This window comes from Myripristis murdjan, chromosome 9, assembly GCF_902150065.1.
Source record: "Myripristis murdjan chromosome 9, fMyrMur1.1, whole genome shotgun sequence".
Taxonomy (NCBI): Eukaryota; Metazoa; Chordata; class Actinopteri; order Holocentriformes; family Holocentridae; genus Myripristis; species Myripristis murdjan.
This window is the reverse complement of record NC_043988.1, coordinates 20,138,526-20,151,698: the sequence shown is the minus strand read 5'-3', so window position 1 is coordinate 20,151,698 and position 13,173 is coordinate 20,138,526.

The following is a 13,173-nucleotide window of genomic DNA, read 5'->3' as shown; positions in this document are numbered from 1 at the left end:
TGTAGCTTTTGGATTAGTAGTTAGGAGTCAATTTCACTTGTTTCCAATGCAAATACTTTTTTTCAGTAAGTGACTTAAAGTAGAAATCTCTTCATAATTCTGAACTGGAACAGTCTGAAGAAAGGTGAGACCAAGCCTATCGACTTTTTGGGTGGTGTGCTGTGCAGGGTCAGTGGTGAGACAGCTGACATTTTGCTGTGTTTTTCTCCACGGTGACGATCAGTGGCCCAGAATACAGAGATGTGCTGTTGGAAACTGAGACAGGAGCCAGCGTCAGTGCTTTAGGGAGCTGGCACCTCCCTCCAAGCTCCCTGGAGGGGATCAAGCGTGTGGTCGTGAGTATCTGTCCTTGTGTGTCTGTCCACAGCTAATCTTGCGTACTACTGGCCTAATATTTTTTTGTGGACAGTTATGACTGTATGATAAAAGAGCTCTTGTGGTTTGGTGATTCTGAAAAACTGATTTTATACTACAATTACACAATTCAACACAAATGCAGCACTGTAAATATCATAGATGTCAAATAATGTCAGATACTGTATGTATGGTGTTTTTTTGTTTTTTTTTTACCTATTTTCATTGTGATTTAAAGGACCATACCAGTACTATTATTACATTTCGTCAATAAACTATTTTGACTTCTTGTCAAAATAGCACAAATAACCTTGTCAACAGTTATAATCGTATTTGTCTGTTAAAAGTGTTTGCATAAGTGTGTACAGTTACAGAATATGCTTTGGTATCTTAGAGGTCAAAGCCAACTAACCTCAACACACTCTCAAAACATATGAGTATAGCCATGTGAAACTTGAAAGTTGGCATGCAAAGGTGACCATGTGAATACTTCCTTCTTGTGATTTAATCTTGTGAATACTATTAAAATAGGCTTTGTGCCCTTGAATGGAATTACTTCATTCAGGCACATTCAAATTCGGCTTTTGTCAGCTTTGTTGTGGGTGGATATGATTGACCCAACGTGCTTGTATTAGTGGTTGGATTTTACATGATTATGATAGAGTAAAACAGTAGCTTCAGTAAATCAGGTGCTTCTGATTTAGGGAATTACCTAAGCACAGCAACTTTTTTATTTTGATGAAGAGCAAAAATAGGATTGGTATAATTGTGGTGTGAAGTGACTAAAATGATGAAATATGACTACAAAAATGATGAAATGTGATAAGACCAACCTATTTTAAACCAACATTATCATTACTCAATTAGATCCACAAAACATGTGTTAATAGCCTCCTCTATAATAGAACGCTGTAGTGCCATACAAGCTCAGATTTGTTGAAAGAGTGAAACTTAAATTAGAGCATCATTTGTCGTAGACTCTTTTTTTTTTTTTTTAACATGCAGGACGTAAAATTCACTTAAAACTCATATGCACTTTGTTTTCTGCAGCACATTTGCAATAAAAAAAAAATGTGCTTTGGGGATTTTTTTTTTATTTCAGATCAGTAAAAAGTACTTTTTTGTGTATCCATTATGTTTCTAGGAAACACATGTGCTACTGCTTTGAAAAAAACATAAGCCACCATTATTTTATTCACAGTAGTGGGTTAGGCACTCAGTTTTGTTTATACATGAATTGTTTATTTGGTTTGGGATTATCCATGTCTGCAAATGTTGCAATGAATTCAAGCAAACGGAAATACAAACACAGCAGCAAAAATGGGTGGATTGCATAAGGTCAAAAGGATATTCTGCATATTTAAAGCTTAACCTAGTTTAGCCTCAAAGAAATGATGTGATTTTTTTAAAACTAAAACTACATTATTACTGGTTTATATTTTTATTGCATCTTACATGTAACGGTTAATGTTGTCCATGCATCCTGATCAAAAAAGGATATTATAACCATGCTGATAAATACCATATAAGCACCGTTATCTGTGCTTGAATGCTCTTGTTGCTCACCACTGTATCCCAGCAAGGCACATTCTTGTCATTAATAAATGCAAAACACATTGGCTGACAAAGTGAATAGTTTGGTCAAACTGCTGAATTTCCCTCATCATGTCTTCCTCAGGGAAAGCAGGGGGTGTTTGTCTGGCTGCAGGTGTGCCTGCTGGATTGGCCAAAGGAAAATATCTGTTTCTCCTTGGGCTATTATTTTTTATTTTTTCTCTCTGGGTTGTGTTGGCTTGAACACATGTAAAAACTGTTGGCCTCAGTCAGCAGACCACACTAAAACATGTTTGGCTCTGCTGTGTACTAAAAACCAAGGAAACTTACATAGCCATGGGCCACGTTTATGCATGCACCTTTATGCACTAGCTTATTTGTTTTGGAAAATTGAGTGAACTAAGTGCACGATAAAGGGTAAACCATGAGGATAATTCATCACAACCCCACCTCACTGCTTTTGATACATAACTTCCATTGCTACTGGAAGGAGTGTTTCAGATTTTACTGTGAGACAGAACCCAAAAACGTTGAAGCAGCTAGATGAATATAACATATTTAGAAGGCTATTACAATTTATAGATGGTGTCAAGCCTAGTGAAGCGGTCATCAAAAACCCACGGCAGCGGCTGTATTTCCTCAAGAGACAGAGGAAATTCAACAAGCCACCTCGCATCCTCTGCAGCTTTTACAGATGTACCACTGAAAGCATCCTCATAAACAGCATGTGTGGAAATGGCAGCAGGACAGTCCGTGACCAAAAGTCCTCACGGCCTGCTATTAAAACATCTCATTATACGTCTCATCAAACATCAAATCTGAGGACATTTACCTCCAGAGAGTCTGCAGGCAAGCCCAAAGCATCATAGAGGACCCCACCCACTCACAGCATCGTGTCAAATGCTGTACCTCTGGACTAAGACACAGCTTTTCCTCCAAGCTTTGAGGCTGCTGAATACCCTCACTTTCATACCCACCGCCAACCTCCTCCAGCCCAAACCTATGGAGGACTAAAAGGGACAGAATGAAATAAATAAATACATCTTTAAATAAATACTTAAAAGTGTCATTAATTAATTAAAATGGGAATTAAATAAATAAATGTGTCATTAAATAAATAAATATGTCATTAAATAAATAAATGTGTCATTAAATGTGTCATTAATTCATTAAAATACCAGTTCATTTAATGTAAAAACATATATATAATTATTTCATTATTTATTTAATTATTTCATGGACCCGTGTTGCAGTGCTTCATGAATTAATTTTATCTGTCAAAGTCACCCATCAAAGTCAGTGGGCGGGACTAACGTGAATCTAGCCCAATCGATTGCTTAGGTCTGAAGCCTGGAAGTCTGCCGGAGCCGGAGGAGTTCTGTGGAGAGCCTCTCCAGTTAAAGTTACTGCTTCTCTGAGTAGTTCTGGGCAACTTCTCGACATTTTGTGGCTGCACCTATCTAGCACGCATCGCGCACCGCAGTAACATTTGCTCCTGCAAATCCCCCATTTGCTTGAACCGAGTAAAGGTTGCGCCACCAGGTGTGTCAGAATATCAAATCAAATCAAATCAAATCAAGCTTTATTGTCATTAAGCTACACATACAGTAGTAGTGCACACAAAATGAGATAGAGTTTTTCACTTAGGATCCCCGACTGATGGTAAAGTCAGCAGTTTAAAAGTCTAACAGCTTTCTGGAGGAAGCTGTTGCTCATTCTAGCGGTTTTGCTTTTCACCGTTTGCCTGATGGCAGCAGCTCAAAGTATTTGTGGAGCGGGTGAGAGGGGTCTCTGGCAATGTTCAGTGCTCTACTCCTGCAGGGATGGGATGTTTCCATGGAGCCATGTCTCCGCAAAAGCAAGCACACAGCAGTCTCTCTCCTGCGGGTGTCTCTTAGCAAGCGTAGCTCGTCCAGCTTGTTGTCGAGGGAGCGAACATTAGAGAGCAAGAGCCACGGTCCTGTTGGTCTGGAGGGGTTAGCCTATAGCCTGTAGCCTGTAGCCTGTAGCCTTTAGCCTGTAGCCTGTAGCCTTTAGCCTGTAGCCTGTAGCCTTTAGCCTGAAGCCTGTAGCCTATAGCCTGTAGCCTGTAGCCTGTAGCCTTTAGCCTGTAGCCTAGCGTGGATCCCGGCTCTCTTCCCCCTCATTTGTTTACGTTCGCACCGCTTGCGCTCCCTCCTCTCCCTGGTGACGGCCGGTGTAGATGCAGGTAAAATCCCGTGCTGGCGTAGTGTGTCCACATCAAAGCAGAGTGCCTCAGTTCTTGCAGCATGCTTTACCCTGATGTTTAGTAAAGTCTCTCGGCTGTAGGTTATGCAACCTGAGCGTCTGGGTTAAGCAAAGCAGTTAAAAACTTTCACTCTAGAATATGTTTACTTGCTCTGCATCAATGATTATCTGAAGTCGATCTGTCTTGGCTTGCTGTGCTGGGTAACCAATCAGGTGTTAGGATCCGCCCACTGACTTTGATGGGTGACTTTGACAGATAAAATTAATTCATGAAGCACTGCAACACGGGTCCATGAAATAATTAAATAAATAATGAAATAATTATATATATGTTTTTACATTAAATGAACTGGTATTTTAATGAATTAATGACACATTTAATGACACATTTATTTATTTAATGACATATTTATTTATTTAATGACACATTTATTTATTTAATTCCCATTTTAATTAATTAATGACACTTTTAAGTATTTATTTAAAGATGTATTTATTTATTTCATTCTGTCCCTTTTAGTCCTCCATACAAACCAGCTTCAGTCTTGACCTGTTAACACAATACCTGGAACCTGGAAAATGATTAAAATTGTTAAAACTGTACCTGCTGCCACCCAGAACCCGACCTACACTCCATTTGCATTTTTCATATCGCACTAATTTTCAATCCTTTGTACTTTGCTGCTTTATGTTTTTGTATGTGTTTGTTGGTGATCAGAGAGGACTGTAATGTCAAAATGTCTGAATTTCATTGTGGAGTGCAGCTTGCCTCTCTGTGCATGCCAATAAAGTCTTTGAATCCTGGAATCCTTGAATTAGACTTCACAGATATATTTAGTGCTCGGTTCCCTTGAACAATGGGACATTCTACAGTGCTGTGTCTTTCCACCCACTACAGATATAAATTATGAATGTACCTAAAGCTTTGGAAATAAGTTATGCAACCTCATCCTCTGCTTTTACAGTATGTAGCCTGTCCTGTTGAAGCTGTTGAGCTTTTTAGCACTGAGACAGCTTAAATTGAGTAAATTTAGATTTTATAAATATAACGGATAAATTAAAGGAGGCATGGCTTGTTGCCCTGGTGTGTCACTGCACTTTTTAATCCACTTTTAACACTGACCTGCATGGCCACATATTCCCTCATTGTATTTAATTTACACAAAGAATCCCTGTAGAAGAACATTTAGGTTACGTATTGTTTCAGTTATTTGCATTTTTGGTAGTTGACCGACTGCAGCGCCTTCAACAAGTTTGCACATTCATCATAATTTCCCACAGCCAGTCTCTGATTCTCTTTACATGTTGTGTACATCTTTTCTACATCTAGTGACTATACGTTACATTAATCCGTTCTCATTATAAAAACACATCAGTTTAATTGTTGCTCCATTTAATTTCAGAGAGAGAGAGAGAGAGAACTATAGAAAGAAAATGAGAGAGAAAGAGTGAGAGGTGGGGTGGGTGAGGGGGTTAGCCTGAGTTCTAGTGTGGCAGTTTGACCCAGGAAAAAATTCATTCCATTTATCTAAGCACATATTATGTCCTACTTTTTCCACATCATGCAATCTACAACCTAGATTCTCAGTATGGTATGGTCAGCAGAAACCCAGGCAATGCTAAAGAGGCTTAAGGCAGGAATTACATGTGCCACTGATGTTTCTGCGAATTTTAAAGTCCACTGCCCATATCCATCACTTCCTGCTTTATACACACTCCTCTCTGGCCAGCATGCTCGTTCACCGAGTCACATCAGTGCCTTATGAATGTAAAGAACAGATAAACTAATGTTTTTAAATGTTACTTATTTATTATCCACACACAAAAAAAAAAAAAAAAAATGTTGAAGAGAGAATTATGTGTAAAAATGGATCACATAATGCAAACCAAACACACACACACACACACACACACACACACTCTCTCTCTCTCTCTCTCTCTCTCTCTCTCTCTCTCTCTCTCTCTCTCACACACACACACACACACACACACACACACACACACACACACACACTTACTTTACACCTTGGACAATCAAACAAAAATTTGTAAAACAACCAACTCAAACACAGCTAGAGTTGCCTGCTGATATCCACAATGAAATCCTTGAAGTCCATCAACAAAATATCCCGGTACACTGACACAGTACGTGCTCCAGTTAGAATTCTGCAAGTACATTTCAGATTTCAGCACAAGGAAAGTGTTTCATCTCTCAGCTGCAGACTGATTTGCAGCTCAGTGAGATGATCTCGTTTACACAAAATAGTAAAGAGTATGGAGGCAGAATCCTTTGGCGCTTGTAACTGTGTTCCTTCTTAGCCAAATACACTACATATGTTTTGTTTTGTATGTTTTATAATACATGTTCTTGACATGTTTGTTGTCAGTGTTCTCAATGGGACTTATCTGGTTAAATAAAGGTTAAAAAATTATCAAGAAAACTACCAGTCTTGCAAATCCTACTCATTTGTTAAAATATAATGACATATGTTTCATGCAAACACATAATTCCATCCATGTCCATTTATTTATCTCTGCTTTTTATCCATTAATCTGTTGTCTGTTTACTATACCTATCTGTCCATATTTTCTATATTTTCTCCTGTTTCAGTGAGTGTAAAAGTATGGGATTAGTATGGAAGTATGAGATCATGCAGGCAGGGCTTGTAGGATTAGGGTCTGTAGAGTGACATGTAATCCTTGTCAGTCTGACCTAAAATACAGTTAAAATACCAGGCGTAGTTACTGTACAGCAGGAGCGTTTGTAGAAGTCCCTCGTCCCATGTCCAGCGTTGGCTGTGGATATATTCTGCACTGGTGCTGCAGCGGGTTTACAGATTGCTGTTTTCTGAAAGTGACATTGGTAAAAAATAAATGAATGTAGTATCTTGGTAAAAATGTAAAATCTAAAATGTAATTAATTGAGGAAGAAGGTAGACCTGAATGATTTTCAACCCATAAATCTTTTTTTTTCTTTTTCTTTCTTTCTTTCTTTCTTTCTTTCTTTCTTTCTTTCTTTCTTTCTTTCTTTCTTTCTTTCTTTCTTTCCCTCTCTCTCTCCCTCAATGTAACCAATTTCACTGAAAGGGTAGGAGCACTATAACTTCAGCTCTGGCTACACATTTTTTACAGGGCTTTGCTGAATACTCTAGTGTGATTCGCCGGTGAACCCAGTCAGTTTCACATCCAATCACAGCACTCTGAAGTCAAGATATCTGGTAGACAGTCCTGCTGTTAAGTTATATCCATGGTTCATTCTAATCTTAACAAATCTGCCTTTAAATCAAGATTTTAAATCAAGCCAGTTTGTGGCGATCCAGACCTGCCCACCCTCCCGCTGTCCATGATTTTGCAATAATGACCAGTCTAACCGTGCAGTATCCCTTACCTCTTTGCCCCTCTGTGGGAGGGTATTGATCTCTCCAATTGACTCATGGCCTTGGGGATGTACCTCTGGCCACAGGGGGTCAGCACTGCTCGATAGTAATTAGTCTCTTTCCACTGTGGGCCAAAAGCCCTATGTCTTTAAGCAAGGGACTGAAGCCCGGATTTTAAGCACCGGGGCCTAATGCTGCTCAATAGTAATTGACTGTGGAACAGTGCCCTCCACCATGCAGGCCTTTCTCTGTGACTTCAACACCACTGATGTGTTTTTCCACAGAGGCAAGGGCATTTGTCTAGATGTGAGAATTGAAATAGAGAGAAGACAGAGATAAGTGGCCACCTGAAGATTACAGGACATTGGTTTCTATCTCAAAATTTGCTGGTTCAAATAAACAACCTTGGAAAATTTGGGTCAAAGAAGAGAGCACTTGAATCCAGCTTTTAAAGCCTCTACATATAAAATATTTTCCTCATTTTTTTTTGTCCCCAAATTATTTTGCTAGCATGAATGTTCATATTGCTCAGGTTATTGGTGCTGAAATAAATTCACAGACAAATACAGATGCTGTACAGTACCATGGTGCCAGACTGAATGTGCAGCATCAGCTGTTTCTGTAGTTGAAGATACAACAGCCCTGAATAACCATAATATCCATATCATAGCTATATATAGCTAGTATCGAGCAATACCAGCTAGACAAAGCTTGGTTCACTTCTACTCACAGTCTTGGCTTGGATGAAGAAAAAACATAGCATGCTGAGATGTTTCTGGAAATGTTAATAAGTAACCTTTATGATCAAATCTGATCATTGGCATCTTTCATTAATAACGCCTAGATGACAACCAACAAGCTGGAAAGTCATTGCAAGAACATATTGCAATCCCTTCAGCAGAAAACTGTGTATTCCTCTCTGAACCTACAGTACAGGCTCTGGTTTTGCAAGGAAACCAAAACATGTAAATGCCACCAGAAACTATTTGAATCGGCTTTGCACATCACAGAGAAAAAGAATCCCCTCTTAATAAGATCAATCTGCCAAAAATGTGCCTTCTGTTCACACAGAACAGATGTCACCATCTGCCATCAGTCAGTGTCATCAGTCAATGTCACAGTTCAGTATGAGAAAGTGATGTGAGAGCAGCCAATTAGAGCTGATCCAGTCAATCATTTTACAGCAGCTGAAACACGACATTACTGATACCATACCTGTTCATATCTGAAAATGCACCATGGAGAGCTGACGCTTTCTTTTGTGTGTTTTTTTTTATTGCTGTCATGCAGACAGCAAGCAGCGATAATGCTCAGTCATTCATATTAATAAAGGGAATACTTGTTCAATCCAATGTAGTAATCTTAAGCAAAGCTTGTAGGAGGAAATATGGAGTGACAGATGGTGCTATTAAAATGTGTCATAAATTGTTTCATCTTGGAAATAAGCATTGCTACAGCCTGTGACACTCAAATAGCCAATGATACTATACTGATTCTATACTATACTACTAGAGAACACCCCCACAGATTTCAGAAGGCTAAATATTCTAATCAGTGGGTGAGTACTGGATCGGTCAATCTGGCCTGGATCAAAATTACTTTGAAAGATAGGAATTCCTCTGTTTTTCTTGGTAACGTTAAAGTGACACTCAACAAGATGCTTGTTTTTCTTCATTTTGGCAACACCATTAGTAATATCTGGTCATTGCTTTGGTGATTTGCATTCAATGTAGAGTTTGGTCCAACATCACAATGAGGATAAAGTGATGATAATAGATTATAAATGATTGCAAAACCCGGTAGTCCAAAAGAAAAAGATCTTTGTATTGCTTTCCTTTATCCCCTCTCATCTTGGAGAGCTTCAGGCAGCACTGATAGCTTCTCTGCTTTTGTAGAGTTAATCTGTTTCTTTTTCCTGGGATTTTCTTTTGTTGAGCTTTTGTAATTGATGCATTTTTTTCACCTGTTCAGCCATGATGGTTACTGCTGATTCCAAATAATCCACTCTTGGCGCTTCCAGAAATGTAAAATGCATAACCCTCTGTTGTAGCAAATATGAATTATCACTAAACAGACATTCACCACCCTGCGAGACTGCAGTATAAAGGAAATTTAATACACAGAAAAGTGAACAATTGTACTGTATGCGTAAAAACACAGATATTAAAATGTTTGACTTGGTTGCAGAAGATAGCATGCATGTCCTATAACTGGCAAAACAGTAGCATAGCACTCAGTACTGGAAAAGGCGGGAGAGCAAGTAATGTGATCAGTCACCGAGCCATTATGACAGAAATTATTTGAGGGATGTCATATTCACTCAGACATGCAGATGAACCATTAGCTTACTGAAGAATGCCCCCCTCTGTAGTTGTTCCCGAGTTGTGGAGCTAGATTGGGCACCACATGTCAGTCCTGGATGTTGCATTGGTCTGGCACTCAGTTGATGAGGACATTAGGATCCTTCTAGGCCACGGCAGGCTGTTAGTAATGGGTGGAAACTGCTTCTTGATGTTTCTTTGTTTTCATGCTCTGGGTCAGGCAGTACTGACTTATCTGTTAGCCAGGCAGCAGGACACGTCCTCTTGCAGGTTGAGGAACATTATCATGGGAGAGAGAGTGAGGTCTGCTCACTTCACTTGAAAGCAGATGAATCTTACTGAACTGAATCGCTGGCCACATGGCTCTATTCAGTTGCCACAGGGCACAACAGGGCACACCACGGCAGGAACAAGACAAGACACTTAGCATGTCATTTCCTCTTTTCCCCTGCAGACAAAAGCGTCCCAGAGTAGATAAAGATTTTCTTGAAAGTATGCATTCCTAGAAGTTTTCCTTGAAACAGACATGATTTATACTATCACACGATCGCAAACATCACATGCTTCTGTCCAACTTCAACTTCCAACTTTACAGTCCCTTCTATAGGGCAATTCTTTTGCAGGAAGGCAACATCAGTGAAAACTGTTGAGCTCTCTCCATCTTTTTAAAATCAATTCTAAATGATTTTTTCCCCATCAAAGCCAAACTTAAGCATTCATTTGTTAGAAGTAGATTAGACTGCTGTAATACCTTTCTCCAGCCTTCAGAGGGAAATTTTTGTGGCGGTTGTAGTGAGAGACCTGATTTGGTCAGGAAGGGCTGAACAAACACGCACATACCTGTTCTGACATTGCTGCACTGCCTTTCAGCCAGCATTAGCATTGACTTAGAGATTCTTCTGCTTGTCTGCAAAGTGTGAAATGGCCTGGCCCCACAATACATTCCTATCTTGCTTATAAGATATGAACCAACTGGGTCTCTCAGGTCTTCTGGGCCCGGCTGCTTAAATTTTCCATGGATGAAATCGAAAGCTGGTGAAACTGCTAGTAGCTGTTATGTATAACCTGCTTGAGGAAACGAGGCATGCCACAACTCTAATCTTATTTTGAAAAAGGATTAAAAAAATTCTCCTCTACATCCTTTATTAGGTTTTATCCATCTCTGTGTGTTAAAGCATGTGTGTATGTGTGTATGTGCATGTGTTGGGGAAGGGTTAGGGTTAGGCTGATATACGTATGTTTTGTAAATTCTCTCTGTGCGATACGTATTTTTATGGCAGGTTTGCATTACATTTTCTGAGTTATGTTTTCAGACTTTTATTCAGAGTATATAGAAGAGTGCGCAATGGAGATTTAACAGCAAAATCATTTGGCTCAGCACCTCTCTAGCAGAGAAAAACATCTATTGGATTCTGACTTGTTATCAAATATTTTATTATAGAGTCAGCCTTGGAAAAAGGAGACATTTTGGTATGCACTGAATAGTCACTATAAAGATAACATTAAGTTACTACTAACTACTAATGATAACATTAAGTTACTTAAGTTACTACTTAGAGCTGAGACTGTTTTCAAGATATAACCAATGTCATAGGCCTCATGACCCACTTGGTACTGAAATCAAATTCAATAAAAGAGCAGATCAGCCTAAAATTGGCTTACTGAATGATAAATGCAATGGTGGAACGGCATATATTATGATTACTAATAAAAGCCTATTATCTCGACTATGTGGCACAGTTTTAGGCGTGACTTACATGTGCTAAGTGTAAATGGTAAAGCACGCTGGATTCCCTTGTGTGTGAAATGCCCCATACAAATAACATCTGACTTATCTTGTGCTAAAATACAAACACATATTATGCAAATATACCCTGATTGCAGTCAGGTATTTGTATTTTTCTTCAAGTTAAGCAGTTAGCACTTTTTCCTCCATTGCCAGTTTACATTTATATTTGAGAGAGCTGACGGCCTGTACAGTACATGCGAGCTGGAGAGGGATTAGAGAAAGATGAAAGAATCAAGTCATCCTCCTCATCCTGGCTCAAGCTTGCTGCATACACAGATGGCATTAACATCCCAAGCGACCTTAGTGTAACAGTCAGTGTAAAGCAGATCAACACCATTTCACTGACTTTCTTTGATAGAGAGGTCACAACCCTCACACTACACTTTGATTGCATTGTTTCAATATGCATTTTTTTTTTATTTATTAGTTTTAGCAGTGGTTTGCAGATTCATAATACTTATTTGTAAATTTGTTTTAAATTTTTCTTTCATTTGCAGCATTTTGGTTCCAGAGTGGTTGCTTAGTCTCTATCAGAAATGTTTTCATTTATTTAGTGTAAGCTTATATATATATATATATATATTTTTTATTTTTTTTTTGATGATCAGAGCCAAAGGAGCATTTCCTTAACTGCTTTTCTTAAGGTCCAAGAGTAAATTAACTAAGGTTGGTTAATCATGTTGGCTCTCTCTGCAACAGTGGATGTCCTACTGTATTGTGGACTTCCTTTTGTTGTGCTGATATGTAAACATAAACACCATAAAGTCATGAAAGCTTGCAGAACCCTGCAGCTGTAATCCCTGAAAACATCTGGTCATGTTATGTGTAATAGGTATGTACAATAGCGCATGTGTATACACGAATATACATAGACACTTGCAGAAATACACATATCTATGCAGACATGCATGCAAGCACACATGCACACACATACACACACACAGTAATAAGGTCTTATTTCAAGCAGAGCAAACACTGATCCACATGCATGCACAATGTACAGATTACGGCTACCCCTTGCTGTAGGGGCTTAGTTGGCATCTCGATCTAAGCTCTGCATTCTTCTCCTCCCTATCTTCCCTTCATCTCTTTATCCTTTTATCAACATGAATGTCCAGCACCATAAAAAGTAGTGAAGTGAATGTGCAGCATGCTGGGGTCACTCAACCTGTGTAGTGCTGGGAGTCACAAGAACATCACTCAGAACAGTTGGGGCTTTTTTTAGAACTTTTTAGAACAGTGTTTCCTTTAACTGACCCCGATGAACTTTTCACCATTCCTTACTGAAGTCCACTCACTGTAGCCAAAGCATGCACCTCTTAGATACACACTGCATCCTTTAAGCCTATAAAAAAACAAGGTTGTGATAACAATAGCTCTAGTTACTCTTGAGTATTATTTGCTTTGCCTCTTACATCCTCTAAACCTTTGTTTCCCTCTGAGATTTCTCTAGATTCCTTGGAGAATGTATGAATGTAAGAATATTACATAAATTCCTCATGTGTGTCTTTGTGTGGATGCTTGTGTGCATGTGTGTACATATGTGCAA